The sequence below is a fragment of the Bidens hawaiensis genome, unplaced genomic scaffold (genome assembly GCF_021521415.1).
Source record: "Bidens hawaiensis isolate Kalapana, Puna unplaced genomic scaffold, B.hawaiensis_p1.1 tig00009085_1, whole genome shotgun sequence".
In the NCBI taxonomy this organism is placed as follows: Eukaryota; Viridiplantae; Streptophyta; class Magnoliopsida; order Asterales; family Asteraceae; genus Bidens; species Bidens hawaiensis.
The window spans coordinates 803,420-813,889 of record NW_027491667.1 but is presented as its reverse complement, the minus strand read 5'-3'; the positions used below and the strand labels follow the sequence as shown (position 1 = coordinate 813,889).

The 10,470-nt window shown below is 35.3% G+C and overlaps 1 pseudogene across 1 annotated transcript; it reads left to right on the top strand.

The window, feature by feature from the left end:
* Positions 1-386: 386 nt before the first annotated feature.
* Positions 387-9,545, top strand: LOC143531150 (protein SHORT ROOT IN SALT MEDIUM 1-like; annotated as a pseudogene). The gene is made up of 21 exons (XR_013134975.1): positions 387-468; positions 849-927; positions 1,756-1,893; positions 2,923-3,141; positions 3,306-3,403; positions 3,993-4,474; positions 4,551-4,596; positions 4,950-5,042; positions 5,125-5,180; positions 5,274-5,391; positions 5,463-5,674; positions 5,754-5,817; positions 6,136-6,300; positions 6,396-6,426; positions 6,772-7,811; positions 7,926-8,000; positions 8,483-8,557; positions 8,652-9,095; positions 9,184-9,225; positions 9,311-9,373; positions 9,444-9,545. The product of XR_013134975.1 is annotated as a protein SHORT ROOT IN SALT MEDIUM 1-like (transcript).
* Positions 9,546-10,470: the final 925 nt, after the last annotated feature.

The following is a 10,470-nucleotide window of genomic DNA, read 5'->3' as shown; positions in this document are numbered from 1 at the left end:
TTCTCCCTGGAACTGTACCCGTAACTGACCCGGATTCGCTGAAACCGGTTCCACCAATACCCGGTCAAAACCCGACCCTACCCAACCCGAAATCCGAAAAAAACCTGGTTAAAAACCCGATTATACCCGCAATTGGTTTTGAATTTTGTTGGCCATATCCAAAACCGGTTTCTGAAAATACCCGGTTTATGCATCTCTAGACCAAAGTAACCAAACTAGTAACTAAACAGATTCTATGTTCACCATATCACGATTCGAACACAACAACCAGGCCCAAAGTTATCCGGGCCAATAATAATAGACCACCCGTTTATTCGGGTAGGGCTCCAAACTACCCCCAAATCAATTACCACACTCTTCACATTAAACACCACAAACGCCAATTTCTCAATTCACAACCACCGTCAAATTACGCTCGTGGGTCACCGTTAAAAGCCTACTTCATCATCGGCGTACACAATTCGTAACGTAATTCTCACTACCCATCTCTTAATTTCCCAGATTTTGCCTTGTAACGTTGAATTTAGGGTTTCTTGATTTGGGTTTGATTTGAAAGTTAATTTTTTCATGATTTAGATTGAAAATCGTGAAATTTGGTTTGTTTTTGATGAATTGGTGATTCAATTGTTTGAATTTACGATTGGACTTGTTTAAATGATGGGTTGTGGAGCTACTTAACCGGGTTCAACGGGTTATGCAATAATAATATAGTTTATAAAAGACTCGATTTTTAAATCCAAAACGGGCTAGCGGTGCCGCTTGCTGCCCGTTTGCCTTTTAGTTTAGTGTGAAAGAATATATATGAATTAAATTGAAACAATTTTTTTTAAAATTTTTGGTTTTTGCAGGATGTATCCATTAAGAGGGAATAATACCCATGGGCAGCAGCAACAGGCTTACTCTGGTCAACCTGCTTATGGTCAAAATGTAAGAAATTTATATAAAGTTTGACTTTATGTGTAGTTATTTTGTTTTGAATAGATTTGGTTTCTAGGGCATGAAACTGAAGATAGTAAAGTTAATCAATTTAACAGTATTCTTAAAGCTCAATAATATTCTTTACGATAATCAGAATATTGTTAAGATAATGATCATAACAATAACTATAGTTGTAGCTGAATATAGTCTTGTTGAGCTTGCTATTTGACCTAATTTTGCAATCCTCATCGTCTACGTAACATGAAAAGTAAAGAAAGTCGATTTCATGATCCGGTAGGAGCTTAAGATAGAAGTGATTACAGAACAGCTATTAGGTGATTTATACTATTGTTTTGCTAAAATGGTTGAAAGTATTACTTTGCTGATTGGTCTGAGATATAAACAAGGTTATTTATGTTATTTATGGTCTTCATTAGTTGCCAGTTAAGTTTTAAAAGATGGATCAGCATTTCAATATTTGTCTTATATTCATGTTATGCTACTGTAAAAAGGCATGACTTAGTGGAATTGTGGAAAATACCGCTTGTGTTATCTTGCTTGAAATGTGAAGTTTTGAATGCAATCCATCATTTGAACTGTATAGAACATTGGGTTAATATTTATGTACTGTCTACAAGGATTCAGTATGTCTCATTGTTAATTTGCTATGAAGATAATGTGACTATGTGAGTTTTTATAAAGATGAATTGAATGGCACTTATGCGGTTACCGCAAAATGTGAACGAATTCATCAAGAAAACATAGAATTGTAAGTGTAGCAATGCCTAAAAGCATTTATTTTGTGAAATGTGTAACTGATTTCACTTTGATTTGAAGTTGGGGTCTGATGGTGGGGCCAATCAGATGTCAGCACGGCAAGCAGCCATGTTAGCAAGTCATCCATCTGCTGGAGCTCATTATGGTGGTCAATATAGTGCTGTGTATGGTGCAATGGCACTCAGCAGTGCTCTACAGGTCAGTCAGCTTATGATATGATATTCAGGATAATTTGATTAAGCAAATAGGCTCATAACAAAGCGATATTATATCTTGGAATTAACAAACATTTGTTTCATGTTTTAAAGTAGTAGACAACATGTAAGTCAAGAGTACTAGTAAAAATACATAACCAGTCTAAGTGTTCGCAACTCTCTAAATAGTTTTTTATGTTTTACCATCCTTTATTTCTTAAACACACAATGGATCTATTTGCAGGTATCAATTGTAGAAAACGTTTATCTTTATGTTTTCTGTCCCAATGTTTTTGCGTCTCATTATAGATTTTTACTTTTTTGATAAAGGGGGTGAACAAATTTAAAGATAAACACTTTCTACAAATGTTAACTCCGAATGGAACCTCGTGTATTTGAGAAGTAAAGGTGTGTTAACCTTGAAATGCTATTCAGGAAATTTGTGAAAACTTAAGTTATGTATTTTTCTATGCAGTCAGTCTCGGTTATCGGTGCTCATGTGAAATATCAGTCAAAATATCGCTCAGAATATCCGCTACTGATAATATTGACGATATTGACCGATTTTTCACCGATATTTCCGATATCAGTGTTTTGAGTCTTAATCAGTCCCTACTTGCTACAATTGATAGTGCTTTGCAAGTTGCAAAAGGATAATTTGTTACTAGTATGAGTATATACTGAATTGTTAGTGTTAAAGTGTTATATATATAAATTCTGCATGATATTAAAGTTACTGATATACCACCGATATCTCACCACGATAACCGATATCTCAAATATCAGTCCTCGACGATATCCAATATTTTTCCGCATTAACTACTTAGGTTTTTTTTTATTATTCTCGAGTTATACGTTGTTTAATACTTAAAAACATGGAATAAACGTTTGATAATATCTAGTTACAGTATCGTTTTGTTATGAACCAGCTTACTTATTACATTAAACCCTAATATCCCTTACCGGACAGTAAAACTATTGCCTTTGATTTAACTAACTTAATCGCTTGTAAACTTAATATTTACTTGTGCAGACTCCTGGTGCAAGTGCTAAAGGACCTGGACCATCTGGTTTGGAAGGTCGAACCGCTTATGTTCCGACCGTGCAAGAACCAACTGGCGAGTATTCTATGGTTAGTCAAAAATACGGTCAAAAGAGTGAGTTTTCGCGTGCATATTCTGCTCATGATTCACAAAACGACCCTACTGCCCGGTTTGCTGATTCAGTTGCTTATGGTCATCATCAACATCAGGTTTTTTTTAATCATAATTCTTATATAGACGGTCACAGTTTATCATCTACCAAATTAATAAATGTACATTATTATGTTTGGCCTATCAGTAATATGGAAACTTTTGTTATTTTTTTTGCTCTCTGTGATATTTATGGTTTTCTGTCTATTAAATTTTGAAATAGGGGGACATATATGATCGTCTGGATGCTGCGTCAGCACTCCGGAAAGAATTGCTACAGGCTCAATCACTTCAATCTACTTCTGTTGAAGGGAGTTCTAGGTAACAATTTCAAACCATCTACTTATTAATGGTTAGTTAGGTAATAATCTTAAAATACTGGTAACATTAGTAAAATGCTAGTTAGAAAAGAAACGTGTCAAGTAGGTCCAAAAGTAGCTCAAAGTGTATTTGTAATGCACAAAACCTCCACCCAGATCATTTTATTCAAAAAGCTTATCATTATTCAACACTTGTTTTTAATAGAAGTTTTTATTTTTTATTAGAAAAAAAGCATCTCAAATCTACCCGAATCAACCTATACACCCGTTTGGGCCAATTGCTCAACCTAATATAATTCTTGTAATCATATTTAACACACTATTTATTAATAAAAGGTTTCTTTTTTTTTTATAAAAAAAAAGGCGTGTTTTGATTCGTATACAAAATCGACCATTACTCAACTTGCCCCCCATCTATTTTGCCACCTCTAAGCCTCTACTTATGAATGAATGAGACGTATGTAGTGCTGATGTCATACTTCTTTACTCTCTCTGCATGAATAACCGCTTTCTAAAACAGTACCATTGAAGAAAGCTATTAATAATTTGATATTTCAAACCACTAAGTAGCAATAAAACATTTCTGGCAGACAAGCTGATTATTTAGCAGCAAGGGTTGCAGCGGCGGCTAATGTTCGTCACGCGGGTCAATGATAACCGGTCTATCACATCGTGCACACCATGCTCCATCAATATTAGGGGCTGCCCCGACCCCGGCCTCGGCCCCTGCCCAACGTGTGGATGATCTTGTCTATGCTCATACCTCTGTTAATCCCGGTTATGGTGTTAGCCTGCCACCTGGTAGGGATTACGGTTCACGAAAAGGTCTTCATGGTTCAACCGCTGAACCTGATTACATGGCACGTGCCCGAGAACTTGACCGAAGAGACGAAGAACGTCGTCGGGAGATTGTACGTGAACGCGAACGAGAACGTGAACGTGAAAGGGAACGAGAATGGGAAAGGCAACGAAAGCGAGAACGAGAGCGGGAACGTGAACGTCTACGTGAAAGGGATAGGCGTGAACGAACCCCACCAAAAGTTTCTTGGGACCGTTGGGATTCACCACATAGGTGGATTTTGTTTCTTAAAGTTATGTTATGCAGCCTTCGTGAATAAACGCTAACTTTGTATTCTGTTATCGTGAAGGCGTCGTTCACCCGTCAAAGAGAAACGAAGAGATTATGTTTGCAAGGTAACAAAAGGCACATACGGGCCATGATTATTAGTTCCCATCCTTTTTTTGTCCACTTCAATCTTTCTGTTCTGTTGAGTTAGAACCTATTCCGTTTCTGTTACATAGCTATAACTTAACTAGTCAAACACTCAAACCCCTTTGTTGACTTTTCGTTGCTCATTTGTCACCAGAACCCCTTCTTTTCATTTTTGAATCTCATGGAATCTTGATGGTGATTTAAGGTTGTTTGGAGTGAATTTACGGGCTACTGCATTTTGAATTATCTTCGTTTAAGTGACACAAATGTGGCTTATTTGTGAATGGTTTGAAATTATGAAGACATTTGACGATTTTAAGTGCAATATTTGCAGGTTTATTCGTCCAGTTTAGTAGATGTAGAGAGGGATTATCTGTCAATTGATAAGAGATATCCTAGGCTGTTTACTTCTCCGGAATGTTCCAAGGTATGTCACGCGTCTGGATCAGTTACTAATTGTTCTTCCTATTTGGCTATTTGACAACAACTCAAATGCTAAATTGTTGCAGGTGATTGTCAATTGGTCAAAGGATGACGTTAAAGTTCCTTTGACTGTCCCTGTTAGGTATGACCTTTGTTCTGTTCTTTTTGCATCTGTGTTTCACAAGTTTGGATGTTACAGTTAAACGTTAACCAATTGTTGTTATGATAAAAACAGTTTTGAGCATGATTTTGTTCAAGTTGACGATGAACCTCAGAATAAAGAGGCATCGGCTGTAACCGTGGTCGATAATTCTCTAAAATCAGAGAGTGGAAGTATTAAGTGGAATGCAAAGGTGAATCTTTTGTTATCTCGCATGCATTGTAATGTTGTTTCATATTTGATATCTTTGTTTAATTGATTCAGGTGATATTGATGAGTGGGCTTAGCCAAAATGCTTTTGAGGAGCTATCATCCGATCGAGATTATGACGACCGAATTCCCCATTTTTGCAATATGCTTCGGTTTGCTTGTCTTAAAAATGGGAATGCATTAATTGCAATTGGAGGCTTGTGGGAACCTTCTGATGGCAATGACCCTTCAGTTGATAAGTCAACTCTCGTTCATACTGCCATCAGGTTCGTTTACACACGTTAAATATTACACTTACAAGCTCTTTTATATTTTATTATTAAATAATCAATTTATGTTGTGTAGGCATGCCAAAGACATCACAGGACTCGATTTAAACAACTGCCAACGCTGGAATCCTTTTCTTGAGGTAATCCAATTAATTAAGTTCATTGATAACTTATAGAGAAAATTGCACAAATGGTCCATATGGTTTGACCGTATTGCAAGTTTGGTTTCTAGTTTTTAAAGATTAACCTAGTCCAAACATTTGTGAGAGGGTTGCATGCTTAGTCCCCACCGTTAATCCCAGTTAGTTAATCCCATGTAACCTAGTCCAAACTTAGTGCCATTCATGTGAGGGTAAGTGTTCAATTTTTTAAGTCTGGGGACCGAACTTACAATATGATCAAACCACAGGGACCATTTGTGCACATTTCTCTAATTTCTAATTTGTTTTTATCTGCAGATTCATTATGACCGAGTTGGAAAAGATGGGCTTTTTAGCCATAAAGAGGTTACGGTTCTCTATCTTCCTGATTTATCAAATTGTTTACCTTCACTAGATGCTTGGAGGGATCAATGGCTGGCCCACAAGAAAGCTGTTGCAGAGCGAGAACGTCTTAAACGAGAGGTACACGGTTTCCTATTTTACGTGCAGTTAAAAGTAAAATATAAAAATAAAGAACCGAACCAACTAAAATTTGTTTTTCTATTTTTTTTGCATAGGTCTCTCGAGAAAAAAAGGAAGGCATAAAAGGTAAAATATGGATATTTTTTGGTTTTATGTAGGCCTGTAAACGAACTGAACGAACACGAACATTTAAGCGAACGCATATTCTTGTTCATGTTTGTTTGTTAAAAAAATGAATGTGTTCGTGTTGGACATAAACACACATAAGTGGGCAAAGATTAACAAACATGAAAAATGTACCTGAATGAAGAAAATGAGTGTGGTTGATAAGAACGTCCACAAACGTAAACGAACAACTTTCTTTGTTCTTGTTTGTTTATTATAAACGAACTTCGCGCAGAATGGGGTTTGTTTGTAGGCCTACTTTTATGTAATTGTTGAAAATTGAGTTTTTATATCGATTTTGCTCAGAGACGGAACCTGAGAAAACCGAAGATGTGAAGAAGGATACGGCACCAGTAAAAAAGAAAGCTTCTGGATCGGTGTCAAAAGTCAATGAAAAGGCAAAGGCAAAAGCTAAGAAGCCGGGAAATGAGGGAGTCAAAGGTAACACGGAAACCGAGAAGAAAGTAGAAGATGTTGCTGCTGTCACAAAGACTGGTAGTGGAAAAAAGAAAATAATAAGAAAAGTTGTAAAAAAGAAAGTTGCTGAAAAAAATAATAAACCCGAAAACACAACCGAACCAAGTGAAACATTAGATCCTAAAACAGTGGAAGAGACAACCACTGAGGCTGCTGGTCAAGAAAAGTCAACTGATAATCCATCTCCTGATGTGAAGACTTTTACAAGAAAGAAAGTTACGAAAAAGGTCCCTGTTAAGAAAACCGTTAAGAAAGCAGTCAAAGGCAAAGGCACACAATCTGAGTCGACACCGGTTAAAGAGCAAGATATTTCCGAAAATAACCCTGAAGAGGCCACTGTTAAGAACGAAGATGAAGGGACACAATCTGAGGTGGCACCGCTTGATAATAATTCCAAAGATGTCACTGTTAAGGAAGAAGATGAGGTGGCACCAGTTAAGAGTGCAGGTGGTGTGAGCGGGAAGAAAATTGTTAAAAAGAAAGTAATAAAAAAAGTTGTGAAGCGTAAAGTAGTAGCTAAGAATGCCAACACTAAAAGTGAAGAACAAAGTGCAACATTAGTCAACCAGGAAAGTGAGGTCAAACCGGAAGTCAACGAATCAACTTCAAAGTCAAAGGCATCAAATGTGGTCACTGAGTCGAGCAAAGAGGATAACAAAAAAGAAACTGATAATGTAACAGATGAGAATAAAGCTAAAGTTAATAATGGAAATAACGAGAAGTTAAAAGACGTTGAAAAATCCAAAGAGGAGAAGGTGAAAAAAGAAAAAGATGATAAAACCGAGTCAAGGGTCAAAGATAAGAAATTAGAGGAGATTCCTCGGCATCCTGGGTTTATTCTTCAAACCAAAGGGAACAAAAATTCTAAGGTGCGTAACCTTTTATTTTTTTATTTATTTTTTATTTATATATAAAATGTTGTTTTTAATCATATTGTGTTACTAGCGTGTACTTAATCATTATATTGTCATTCTCTATGACAGCTGCGTTCGTTGTCACTTTCACTTGATTCCCTTTTGGGTTATGATGATAACGATATTGAAGAATCAACATTTGAGGTAATCTTTTTTTTTATAGACCCAAATAAATTATTTAATTATGTTAATGAACGAACATTTATTTAACAACTGAACAAACATGAACAAAACATTTTGTTCATTCAGTCAAATGAACGAACATGAATGCATGTCTTGTTCGTTGATTTATGTTCGTGAACTTTGTTTATCATATTCATTTATGCTTGTTTAAGTTCGTTCGTTTACATATTATTCATTTTACATTTTTTGGCCAGTTTCAACTAAGTCTGGTTTTAATTATTTTTTAGGCCCATCACTGTGTTTTTTCACATTACTTTTAACTGGTTTTAATACACTTATGTTCGTTCATTTATGTTTAGTCACGTTCGTGAACCGTTTGTTTATATTGTTAACGAACATTAACATGTTCTTTTTCTTAACGAACGAGCACAAACAAGAAAACCCTGTTCGCTCGGTTCTTCTACAAGCCCACTTACATTTTCTTCAATTTTTTTCCATGACAGCTATCGTTATTTGCTGAAACATTTTATGAAATGCTTCAGTATCAAATGGGTTCTCGGATATTAACATTTCTCCAGGTTGGTTTAAATCAACGACACCTCATCATTTCTTTATGCAGTCTCTGTCATGTTCTTGTTTTATCTTATTTTTGGTGTCATTTTTTTTATTTAGAAATTAAGGATTAAATATGTGGCTAAAAGAAACCTAAAGAAGAGGCCGTTAGAAGAAGCTTCCGAAAAGGAAAAGGCGAACACGCCAGCTAAGCGTGTAAAAACTAATGATTCTAAAGCGGAAACACAAGACGAACAAACAGAGGATGAGAAAACTAATGCTGATGTGGAAACTAATGCTACTGAGAAGGGAGAAGATATCAAAACCGAAGGTGATGAAGATATGGATGAAGATCCTGAAGAAGATCCCGAAGAAGATCCCGAAGAAGATGAAGATATGATTGATGACACTGAAAATACAAAAACCGAAGACAAGTCGAAAGCTAACGAAACCGTAAATCCGAGTATTAAGTTAGTAGATGCGGAGGAAACCGAAAAGGAAAAAGAAAAAGATAAAAAGGAGGAAATAAAAAAGAAAGAGAATATTGACAAGGAGCTTTTGCAGGCATGTTCTCTTCATATCATATTTTGCAATTTTATCGTTGTTTTCTTTTAACTCTTAATATAAAGTTTTTTGTTTGATTCATAAACAGGCTTTCAGGTTTTTTGACCGAAATCGAGTTGGTCACATAAGGGTAAGTCGAGTTCTTGTTTAATAATAATTGAAGTTTAAGTTTAAGTTTAAGTTTATGTTAGTATCTAAAGTTCATTTCATTTTAGGTTGAAGACATGCGGTTGATCATCCATAATTTGGGGAAATTCTTGTCTCATAGAGATGTTAAGGTTAGAAATATTATTAACCCAATATAAAGTTTATGAAGTTATAAATACTGACTTTTAATGTTTGTGTTAGGATATTGTTCAAAGTGCATTGTTGGAAAGCAATACCGGGAGGGATGACCGCATTTTGTACAATAAGTTGGTGAGGATGGACATCTGAAAAAGATAAGATGATTGGTAGTTTTTGGTTCTTTGATTATGTTAAGACAATTTGGTAGTTTGATGTTTGTTATTAGTTTAGTACTGATGGAAATAATCATCGATTACTTTTGGATAATTTGTACATCTTTACGACTTCACGTATGGTAGTTTTTTGTGTTATTGCCAAATGGAAGTAAGCATTGCTTTTGGTATATTTGCTTCTTGTAGGGTTTAGATCAAACACAAATGAAATTAACGTGCTAAACGTGAGAATCAAGTAAAGTAATTGTATATACAAGTGTAATTACATCTATGATGTAGTTACACTTGTATATATATTACTCTACTTGATTCTCATGTTTAATACATTAATTTTATTTGCATGTTAACTTTCCCTTTTGCTTGCAAATGGGACATATTTTATTAATATGTATGTGTGCATTTTGAGTTCCGAAACAGGCAATATTTTCTACTTGAGTTAGCATCTTGTTACCTTACATGTTAATTTTAGAGAGTTGAGTGGGTTCTATACCAAATGATTTTTTTGAAAATTTTAAGTTTACAAACATCTTATATTACATTTTTAGGACCTTATATGTTTTATTGTGAATATGTAGCTAGATCATGCATTTTATTATGTGTTCTTGAAGAATTTAGGCCAAAGTTGATGGTTTAGTGGGATTTGGTACAAAATGATGTTATGATCATCACTAGTAGATGGAAAATTACTTGTATTATGATTGGAACTTAATTGAACCCGAATTAAAAGAATAACTAAATTTGCTAAAGATCATTTTTAACAAATGTGTGTCTTACAAATTAGAAATGACCAAACTCAAATAAATAAATTCTAAACCAAACGAGTCGACTCGTGTTAAACACTGTCGTGTACCCTACTGTTAATTTCAGTGGATCACAAGACTATGTTAAACCAAAGTCCATAGCCGTGTGCCCTATTG